A 10,703-nucleotide genomic window follows, 5' to 3' on the forward strand; every position below is an offset into this window, starting at 1 on the left:
TGTGCGCTGCTGAGAACCCGTTCATGAAGTTTGCTATGTCCCACGAGTCTCTTTGTGCGCTGCTGAGAACCCGTTCATGAAGCTTGCTATGTCCCACGAGTCTCTTTGTGCGCTGCTGAGAACCCGTTCATGAAGTTTGTCGTGTCCCGCGAGCCTCTTTGTGGGCTGCTGAGAACCCGTCCATGAAGTTTGTCATGTCCCGCGAGCCTCTTTGTGCGCTGCTGAGAACCCGTCCATGAAGTTTGTCGTGTCCCGCGAGCCTCTTTGTGGGCTGCTGAGAACCCGTCCATGAAGTTTGTCGTGTCCCGCGAGCCTCTTTGTGGGCTGCATGGGACACGTCCCTGGTTGCCTCTAGCGGAGCTCTCCTCTTGGGACACCACAGGTTCTGAAAATAGCTTTCAGAGGGTCCCTTTAGACATTTCAGATGGGGTTGAAATGTCAAATCCCTTTCTCAGATATTTTGAGATCCGTCTCAGCATTGAGTCGTTAATTAGCGAGGCTGCCCATGTCGGTGAGCACTCTTCTCAATCAACAGGAAGTACTATTCACGAATAGGAAAACCGACACTCTCTTTAAGGCCCTGGGAGGCCAGGAAGTGAAGTTATTTGGCAAACGGCTAATGGGGTCATTTGAATGCCTCGATTCTCTTTTCATTACCGCTGAATGGGTACAAAGACCTTTACAGGTCACAAAAGTTATGTTTGAGACTTGGAATATTTTGTTCCACCGTGTAAATCAAGTTACATTTCAGATGACGTCACGCCCTATTCGAGGATTTTACGCTATAAGCAAGCACGAGGATCGATGCATCCGTCCCACCCGCTCCAGATGGACCAAACAGCCCTGGCCTCATCGGGCGCGCCTCTCTCAGGGCGCTCAACACCACTGTGTCCCTCCTGCGCAAGGACAGGAGACTGGCTGCCATGCGGTCAATGCTCCATCGCTCCTTCTTTTTTTTACATTCGGCGGGCTGGCGGGTGGGAAACCCCACCGGAGCAGACGGACCAGCCGAAAGACAACGGACGGACGGGGCCGGCTGCACAGGCACGTCCGCAGCAGGCGGGTCTTTGATCTGCAGCACGTTACCGTGACCATGACGCACCCCTTCAGCTGCTGCTGGGTACGCAAGGACATGCGCTTGGCTCTTGAAGGGGTGGAAGTCACGCGTTGGGATCATGCACAGTCATCCCCAGTTACAAAGCGCTGTGGTAAGTGTGCATAAGCGTATAAGCGCGCTGTGGTAAAGCGCGTTAAGAAAACGGGAAAATGCTAAGTGAAATGCAGCTTACATGACGGATGACACGTTATACGCTATTCACCTTTGATGGTAGAGGCGGAAAACACTTCAAAAGTGTAAGCTTAGTGTAAAAAGTTCAACATCGACCTCTTTACACGCTTGTACACTGAGCTCCCAGACGCGGCATGGTTGAAGTGACGAAATGACTGTACAGCTGCTTTTCCAATGTGATTAGTGATATGTGTATATTTCATCAGATAGTGATAGATAACAGGAAGCAGTCGCAACGAGCTACATCTGGCCAGCAGTGGCTAAATTTGGTGGGCAGCGACGCTGATGCCGCGGCCCAAAATTTGCGCCTTTCAGCCCCCTGTGAGTGAGGTTGTTGACATCGTCGACATTGGGGCTGTTCGACCCGCTCGTCTGCTGCGGCTGAATGGTGTTGTTAGGGCGTTGTCATGCGCGAAAATCAGGCACACAATGGCCGAGGGCGTTGTCCTACTCGAGCACCGGGCGCCCCATGGTCGAGGGCGTTGTCGTGTTCGAGCACCGAGCACGCCATGGTCGGGGGCGTTGTCACGCTCGAGCATCGAGCACCCCATGGTCGAGAGTGTTGTCACGCTCGAGCACCGGGCGCCCCATGGTCGAGGGCGTTGTCACGCTCGAGCACCGGGCGCCACATGGTCGAGGGTGTTGTCATGTTCGAGCACCAGACACCCAATGGTCACCCTCAGACAAGCAGGTTTGGAGCGCCACCAACAGCATGCTTGTCGCTTTGCATTTCAAGTTTGCGGCGTTGTGGATTGTGATGTGTCTCACAGAGTCGGATTTAGTGCCGAGTTCTGGTGTACTGTTGCGAGGTTTCTGAAGGAGAGCGTTCAACGCAACCAATTCGAACTGAGGCTCCGTGGCAGCTTGGCGCTTCAACACAGCGCACCCGCTCGCAGCGCATTGCAAACGCACGAGTTTTTGGGACGTGGCAGCACCATCGTCGCTCCACAGCGCCGGATTTCGCTCCCTGCGACTTCTTTCTCTAAGATAAGGTTCAACTTATAGTGTCGCCGCTTAGACACCGTGGAGGAGATTCGGCTCGAGTCGCAGGTGGTTGGTGCCTGATACCCTTAAAGAACAGGACTTCCTGGGAGCGTTCCAACTCGGGTGATGTCGTCCATGGGCTTTGCCATAAGTCTTGTGTGCACTCGCTCTGTACAAGGCAGATGGAAACCTGCGTTACCGGTGTGGAGACTTCGATGCGGTGCGGCCGCTAGCCATGGATAGTAACGCTGCGAGGCGGCCAGAACATCGGACGCTTTTCGTGCAGGTAATAAACAAGCTGGTAGCGGTGGGTGTATGTAACCAGAGAGGCAATCGCGTATAATGTAACGTCGAATATGGCGATGTGCTTTGTAAGCTCATGCGATGAGCCATGACAATGAAATTGATGTGTGGGTGCTGGTGCGCATAGCCGCGTACCCGAATGTGTAGAATTTCATGAGGAGGGTAATAATGTGCTAATGCAAGTTGATATGCGTAGCGGTTACATGTTATCACCGTGAAGAGCAGAAACGTACATGCGTCAACTTTTGAGATAGGCAGCCTGAGCTTCGGGCTACCTTTCTACCAGAAGCAGGTCGATTATTACTGGTAGCTGGAGATATCCGCAAACCGATCACGTTAAATTAAATGGCAAGCGTAATCAAGTGCTTTGCAAATTTATGTATAGCAAAACCGGCGTAGGAAGGGAATACACCTACGCAGGAGCGTGGTTATTAGGGAGGGGGATGGGCCCCAAACTTTCGTGAAAACTGGAATAGGCGTCGACTGCAAAGAAGGAACCCAATGGTTAGCGTGAGAAAGAGAGTGCGAGTTAAGCAAGATGGTACATCACTACCAATGTCCCAATAAAAGCAAGAGTTCTAGGCAGGTTAAAGGTAGATACGAAAGGTATGCACTGCCAATACGAAATAAAGTCCGCTTTACCTAGCTAGCTATGAGATAAAATTTTCCTGCATAGGTCCGCGTCTGTATGGTAAAAATGCATGCATCAACTAATGTAGAAAGGTATGCAGGCTACTCCACTATGCTCACTTACCTTACTCGCCGACAGTGCAACTAGTGCATCTGGCGAAAAAGCTACTCACTCGCACCGACGGCTACGGCGTGACCGTGGGGCACACGACGATGTAGCTTTGAAGCGCAGTGTAACATGGTCTGCCGCTTTACACGCGCTCGGGTGGGGCTAATTTGATCCCCCCCCCCCGGAAGGTTTTTTCCGGAATGGTTTCCGAACAACGTGGCGTAGCCACGCCAAATTTTACAAAGCTGTAAGACAACTAAATAGGGGATCGTCTTCTTCCAAAGTTTAGATGTACCTTGTAATGTCGCTGACCTATGGCAGGTCAAAGTCAGGCCATGGATTCAGTGAAGTCAGTTTCAAGGGAATCGTTCAATCTGATACATCAACGGAGTTAGAAAACGCCATACATTTCTGATATACTTTCTTAGGCAACACAACAATGGAATGAGCAGATTCCATTGACATTAGTTCAGGAATAAAAGTCAGACCAAGGCCGAACCCAGCCTGTTTTATTACTCTGAGGCTTGAGGTATAGGGTAGTCTCGAATTTTTTGATAATAGGAACCGCATTATACATCTTCCATGGACCTCTGAAAGGTCGAAATGCCACGGACTTAAAATGACCCAAGTCAGCATTTGTTTTCAGGAACGCTCTGCCTAGCGTTATCTTTGTCGCTTATTCAAATACAAAACTCAACGCAGTCAGCATGACCTTCGAAAGGTCAAACAGAGTCTTTGACCTTAATTAGCATGCGACCTTTTGCTTAGAACAGTTATCTAGGTAATGTGGCCAATTTGGAGACCAGCCTGGAATTTGACATTGTTTGACCTAGTTTAACCCGAAAGTCATGTCCTGGGAACCTCAAGCTTTGACCTAAGTGAGCTCATGTGCAGGTCAATATAACCTGTGAGTTTGGTGTTTCTAGCTCTCTTTGTTCCTGAAACCTCAGGAAGGTCAAACTGACCTCCGCCTGACCGAAGGATGTCCAACCGGCCACCCGGGCGCGTGTTATCTCACATTTGTGGGGCTCAGAAGCCAGCTGATGTTCCGTGCAGCTAATTAAGGGATGCCTCAACTATCAAATGCTATGCCTGAACTACTTTCCCCGTTCACTGGCCCCCAGCTGCTCGTTCACGTTCTGCCGCGGTCCTCTGCCTTAAACGGGTCTTAGTGCGCTTAACTGTAGCCAGTGTTCATTTTAGCGCAAAATACTAAAATTTCCCCCAGTTTGAACGTTTCATGTTCAAACTGGGGCAAGCTGACTGTCCCGCTGGCAGCCCTCTGTGGCGACGCCTATGGAGGGAGCAGACTGCAGGAGATTACAAGGATTACATTAAGTTATACTTAATGTATGTACTTACATGATACTTAAGTTACGTAGGGATCACCGGCCGCCCCTATGGTACCGCCTGTGCACTTCCGTGAAAAATCAGTAAATCTTTGCAGACCGTCACAGTTGAAAACGAGACTGCGACGACTCGCGAGCCTCAACAGCGCCCGCTTTGGCATGGAGCTGTGGTATTGGTGCCCTCCCAGTAACCGGGGCGGGATAATGTGTGACACCCCACAAATGGAGAGTGTGTGAAACACCCCCACGAACATCGGGTGCAGCAAGTGTGTGAGCCGCTCAGAAAACCGGGGAGGCGGTTAGTTGGGAGCACTCTCCAGCGCCCGCGGTAAGTTTGAAAGCCGACACACCTGGGTAGGTGTGGTACTCGCTAGAATGTAAGTGTGGTAAAGCACCTCGCCAGACATCACCGGGGCGGCGGTAAGTGTGGTGAAACACCTCACCAGACATCACGGTGGTATTGTGGTGACCAGACATCGGGGTGTGTAATATGAAGCACCTCACCAGACATCACCGGGCGGCGGTAAGTGTGGTGAAACACCTCACCAGACATCACCGGGGTAGTGGTAAGTGTGGTGAAGCACCTCACCAGCCATTACCGGGAGGCGGTAAGTGTGATGAGGCACCTCGACACGACCACCCGCTACACGTTGAATCGGCTTGGTAAGTTGCCAGCAGACTTGTCACCGCCAGTCGGAATACATCACCTCCCGCCCCAGGATCGTACCCAGCGCCTCTGCTACCCGCGCCCAGCGTACTCACACCATACTCGCGTGGGCGTGTCGCATCAAGATGCGACAGCTCACCCCTGCTTCCTTTCCCAGATAAGATTAGCATATAACAGCAGATAGCGTATAAGATAGCATTTAGCACATATCCAGATAATATAGCATATAGCATATATACAGATAAGATAGGATATAGCATTTATGCAGATAAGATAGCATATATACATTTTAAACAAAGTTGATTGGCCATCAAGCCAGACGGCGATGAATATCTTTAATAATCGACGGAATTGAAAGTAATGTCGCAGGACGGTTCTAAATGGCAGGAGACAGATTGCAACGTTGACTGTAAGAGTCAATGAAAACACACAAAACTGAGCCAGAAATATCACGCCATTTCCTGCTTTTTTACAGGGCTGCAGAATGCAACCCTTGAAACACTTCGGCTACGTCGCTGCTGGAATAAGGTCAGCAGCGCTACTCAACTTCCCAGAAACGTGGGCGCTGCATCAGCGCAACCGGTGGAGCAGTATCCAACTATAGTTCTGCAGGTGGCAGCACTTAACGGTCATGCGTGGAAAAATGCTGAATGGTCGATCGCGTCGTCGCGACAGTTTTAATCAATATAAGTATATATATATATATATATATATATATATACTTATATACATATCTATTGTAATAAATTGGAATATATATATATATATATATATATATATATATATATATATATATATATATGTGTGTGTGTGTGTGTGTGTGTGTGTGTGTGTGTGTGTGTGTGTGTGTGTGTGTGTGTGTGTGTGTGTGTGTGTGTGTGTATGTGTGTGTGTGTGTGTGTGTGTGCGTGCGTGCGTGTGTGTGCTCTAGTAGGTATAAAAACGCTACCATTGAAGATCTACTTCAACGGTACCAAATGAGAGAAGCTTTCTCTCGAGCTGCTAGGTTCGCGAAATGCTAAACGTTAACATCATACGGCGCCGCGGGTGTGCAGTGGAGTGGCAGCTAAGTCCCTGTAATAACAGCGTAACAGCGCGGTGACAGCATAGTCGTAAGAGTTCTTGAAGTCAACAGCAACCTTTAAGTGCTTTTAAGTGTGCTGCTCCGGTCAGATTATCACCACCAGAGCCCGTCTAACCAGGTGCTTGGGGTTTGACATAACAGGCGTTCTTACCTATGATAGTCAACAGTTGTGAGGAACAGTGACGAGGTTAGAGACGAAATAGCACGTAGTGGCTCCTAAACGACTCATCAAAAACCAACCTGCATTGACTATATGGGTGTAGTTTTACAAAATTAGTTCGCGGAGATCAGCTAATTAGTGCCAAATAACGCCAATTACCACCAAATTATGTTCAAAAAGGTTCCTCCACGGATTAAGCCCGTTGTTTTCTGAAAGTTTATTGATAGGAGCGGGCAAACCTCATGCTTCAGACATTTGCGTTGGTGTTTGGGTGTATTTAGTACGATGCTGGAATAATTACACTTGCGGAAAACCAGTAATGCTAGGCCGTGTTCGATCTGTTGTCAGCACGATTGTCAGCTGGAATGCGTGACGTCATACGGCACGGCCCCCTCCCCGAAAAGCTGGCTTGGTACGGCATCGATGACAAATGCTGTCGTGTTTGACTCAGAGAAGAAGGCCAGTTGATCAGGGACTTCTCCATGACCATCGTGTAAGGTGTAGACCAGTAATCCATTCTGGCCCCTATATTGTCCCATCGACCACTATTTGGTGTGCGTTAAATCACGGCTCTGAAAACACAAATGCAAAATCATTTATGGCTTGTTGAATCTTTAAAAGCGCTGCAGCACTGTCTGTCAAGGTGGTGGGTGTCCCAGCATCGATGCAGCAAACCATGGGATGCTTTGGGCAAAAAAAGACGAAACAAGCTCGAGGCAAATTTATGTAAAACATCATGCGACAAATTACTTTAGCTTCGTCCGCGGTTAACAGATAAGAACACCGCATGTCTCGCAAAACCATGTTCTTGCTGGTAGAGGCGTTGGTGTTGCCCGTAAAAAATGAGCCCTGGCTGCTGTACAAGACCATCTGAAAATCGCCAGCTGCAGAGCCCACGCGTGCGAACTCAACTTGTTCTACGCACATTGGTGAGTACCTTGTCGCTAGTGTAGAATGCATGCTCATATATCTGAAAATCTCATCGAGTTTAGTCGATTTGTTTTCAACCAGACTGGATGAAAGCCGATGACATCTGTGTTACACCGATCCTGTGTCTAAACGTTTTACCTTTGAGGGGGAGGGAGTGTGGTGTATTTGCATGCGTCCTTCTACGGATGTCCCTGATTGGGCATTGGCGAAAAAAAACATTGCATTGATAATTCCAAAATACATAGTTCTGATGATGATGCCTGCAATGCTTGGGTGTCGCACACTTCAATGCGGGTCCTCGTCCCGCCCCGTCAGTTCCCCCCTCCCTCCTCTTCCCTCCCCTCCCCTCCCCCTCCCCTCCCCCCATCGCCGCAACAGTTCCGATACCATCGATCATCGCGAATGCAATGATCCTCATCTCATTACCATAATATTTCCTTGATTTCATTCCCATGAACATTTTCACGGATTATCACAAAGATTGTATTGGCATGATTGCCCTCAACCTGCCAGCACGCATGCCACGCTCAAGCCCCATTCGCCCAAACGGTCACACTCTCACAAATCGAGATCTCATTTTGTCTTTTACTGAGATCAAACCATGGACACGCCAAACAAACTGTACGCGTACAAACTGAGATCTCACCGTCTTTCGCGGTATAGAATAAGTGAATAGCGTTGCATAGGCTGGAACACTGAGAGGCTTATTTCACCCATGCATGGTGTGAATGACATCCCATGGGCCTAAAAACGGACATTCGAGCACGTGCCCCACCTTCATCCCAGTGCGCATCCGCCCGCCTTCTGACGCTGTAGACTGCGTCGTGCGAGTGCACCCTCCAATTTTCATCCTGGTGTTGCACGGCCGTAGCCAAAGAAAGAAATAGGGGAGGAGGGTTTAGGGGGTGTCGGCCTCCCTCCCTCCCCCCCCCCCCCCCGCCCGCTGAGACAATTGGTGTACACTCAACTAGGCGTTTTCACAGGAATTCGATTCTCGGTTTCAGGAGTATAGAGTAAATTTGATATTCGTCCCCCAAAAGAATACACGAGCAGCATGCCCACCGTGACGACTTCGTCCACCCTGCACAGTTAATTAATAAAAAATCAAAAAATTGGAAAAGCAAATACGCTGCTCCAAACGTTAATAAGACGGAACGGAAAACGCACGGAGGCCACCCCGCGTCCCACAACTTGAATGCAGGCTGATTGCCCACGCCATTCATTGGTGAACACCTGCCCAAACAACAAACACACGCACCAATGGATGGACGGCCTTTCCACACACAGCGTCAAGACCGCCACTTCATCATTGCGGAAGGCCAAGTCGGCACAAAGGTATGATGATCGACCAATGCTATTGATCTTCAGTGCGTTGGGCAACTTGCATGAAGCGCCGTACGCGTCTACTCGCGTCCATTTTTGTAAGACGTTGTGCGCCCTAGTGTCGCCGCTTGGACGACTGCAGATCCGTGCACAAAGCGGCTGACGAGCTGGCCGTGTCTGCGGGCGGCAGACGACGGTCACCTGTCAGTGGCCGCGATGGACACGGCCCTCACTGCTAGCTCGGCGGGGGCCAGCGACCCCCTTAAATACGCCCCTGGACACGCCCATGGCCAGTGATCTGCGATATTTGCTCGGCGCCATCACTTTGAATACGGAGCGTAATGTTCGAGCGCGAGCGCTCAGTGGTCGATTGGTAGCGCCACGCCGCTCGCTTCGTGCCCTCCGCTCAGACCGCGGCCTGTCCTGCGCACACCAGCAGAGCTGCTCCGGTCAGGTCAGGTCAGGCAGGTCAGGTCAGGTCAGGGCAGGACAGGTCAGGGTAGGTCAGTCCGGCCGCTGTGTGGTAACGCTACTGCTGCTGACGCTCGCAGCACGTGCTGCATTGTGCATGACAGTGCGATGTTCTGGCAAGCGAGTTGGGGAATTTTAAGCTCTATATGACGAGTTTTTCTTCTTCGTATTAAGATCACTGGGAGCTTGGCGAGCATCGAGGGCTGTGAGTCCTCACACTCTGACACTGGTAAGAAGCATCGGGCAAAGATGTAGTGAATGCCACGGGATTATTGCGGGGTGAGTATCCAGACGGAGAACAATGGGTTTCTCTCACAATACTTCCCTGTCTGATCTACAGTACAATCCCTGCCTGAGTTTATATATCGATGGCTGTGCAGTTCTCAGCGACGGCCTGCGCTTCGGTGGCGTTTTCTGCGATGAGCGAAAATGCATGGACGACCGCCCCATTTCCCAACAATGTTTGTGCGTTGTTTCTCGAGCGTTCTTTTGCATGTTCCGTAAAATTTTACATTTACGATGCTAGCTCACATGGATCACTAACCTGCAGTTGATCAAAGTGGACACATTTCCTAACGTTTTAGTTGCAAACACAGACATTTACCACCATTTTCAGCATGTGGTCTACTCTTACGACCTTGCGACCTTGACTCACGATCATTCTGCGATCTTGAAATTGCATTATTGATCGAGATCGCGAGAGGCAATTTCTGCTCGGCCAGTGTTGGGATGTCTGGGTTCTCCTGCTCGAGGTGAAAGGGAACATGGGAAGCCCGCATGCAGGGGTGGTGACAGGTCCTGAATAAGTGGAGAAGGTCAGTGACAGAAATGCCTATTTTTATGTCAAACTTGGTGACAAAAAAAAATAGTTTCCTGAAATAATTGCCATGTTATGCCATATAACATTGTGTTACGCCGCTAGCGCTAATTTGGCCGCAGGAAGTTGGTTGGCGGCAAAGATTCACTCACACCACATCAGCCTGCATGTCTCTTTCGCCTACCTCCCACATTATCTCTTTGTCTTGCCACGCAGCTACCCACCGGAAATCAGCGCGATCTTTCAAGAAAGGAGAGAAATGGGAGGGGGGGATTTCTCCCGGGACAACAGCAATGTTTCAAACAGGCTTTTATGCATACACAGATCCATGCATATGCTCATGAATGCTTTCAATTGAAACAAATAGCATTTCGGCGTTAGCATTTCATTTCATTTCGGAAATAGCATTTCGGAAATATCCTGTAAAATACACTTCACTAACGGTGCTACAAGTTGATGGAACCAGGAACCTTCAGGGACCTCTGGTCTTTCGATGACTGCAGGCAGATCTGGTTACAGCTTGGAGAGTAAAACGTAAAGCAGTAGGCGAAGACAGCAGACCCCAGCCTCGGTGATGCCTAGCAATGG

This window comes from Pollicipes pollicipes, unplaced genomic scaffold (genome assembly GCF_011947565.3).
Source record: "Pollicipes pollicipes isolate AB1234 unplaced genomic scaffold, Ppol_2.1 Scaffold_6052;HRSCAF=7182_pilon_pilon_pilon, whole genome shotgun sequence".
Taxonomy (NCBI): domain Eukaryota; kingdom Metazoa; phylum Arthropoda; class Thecostraca; order Pollicipedomorpha; family Pollicipedidae; genus Pollicipes; species Pollicipes pollicipes.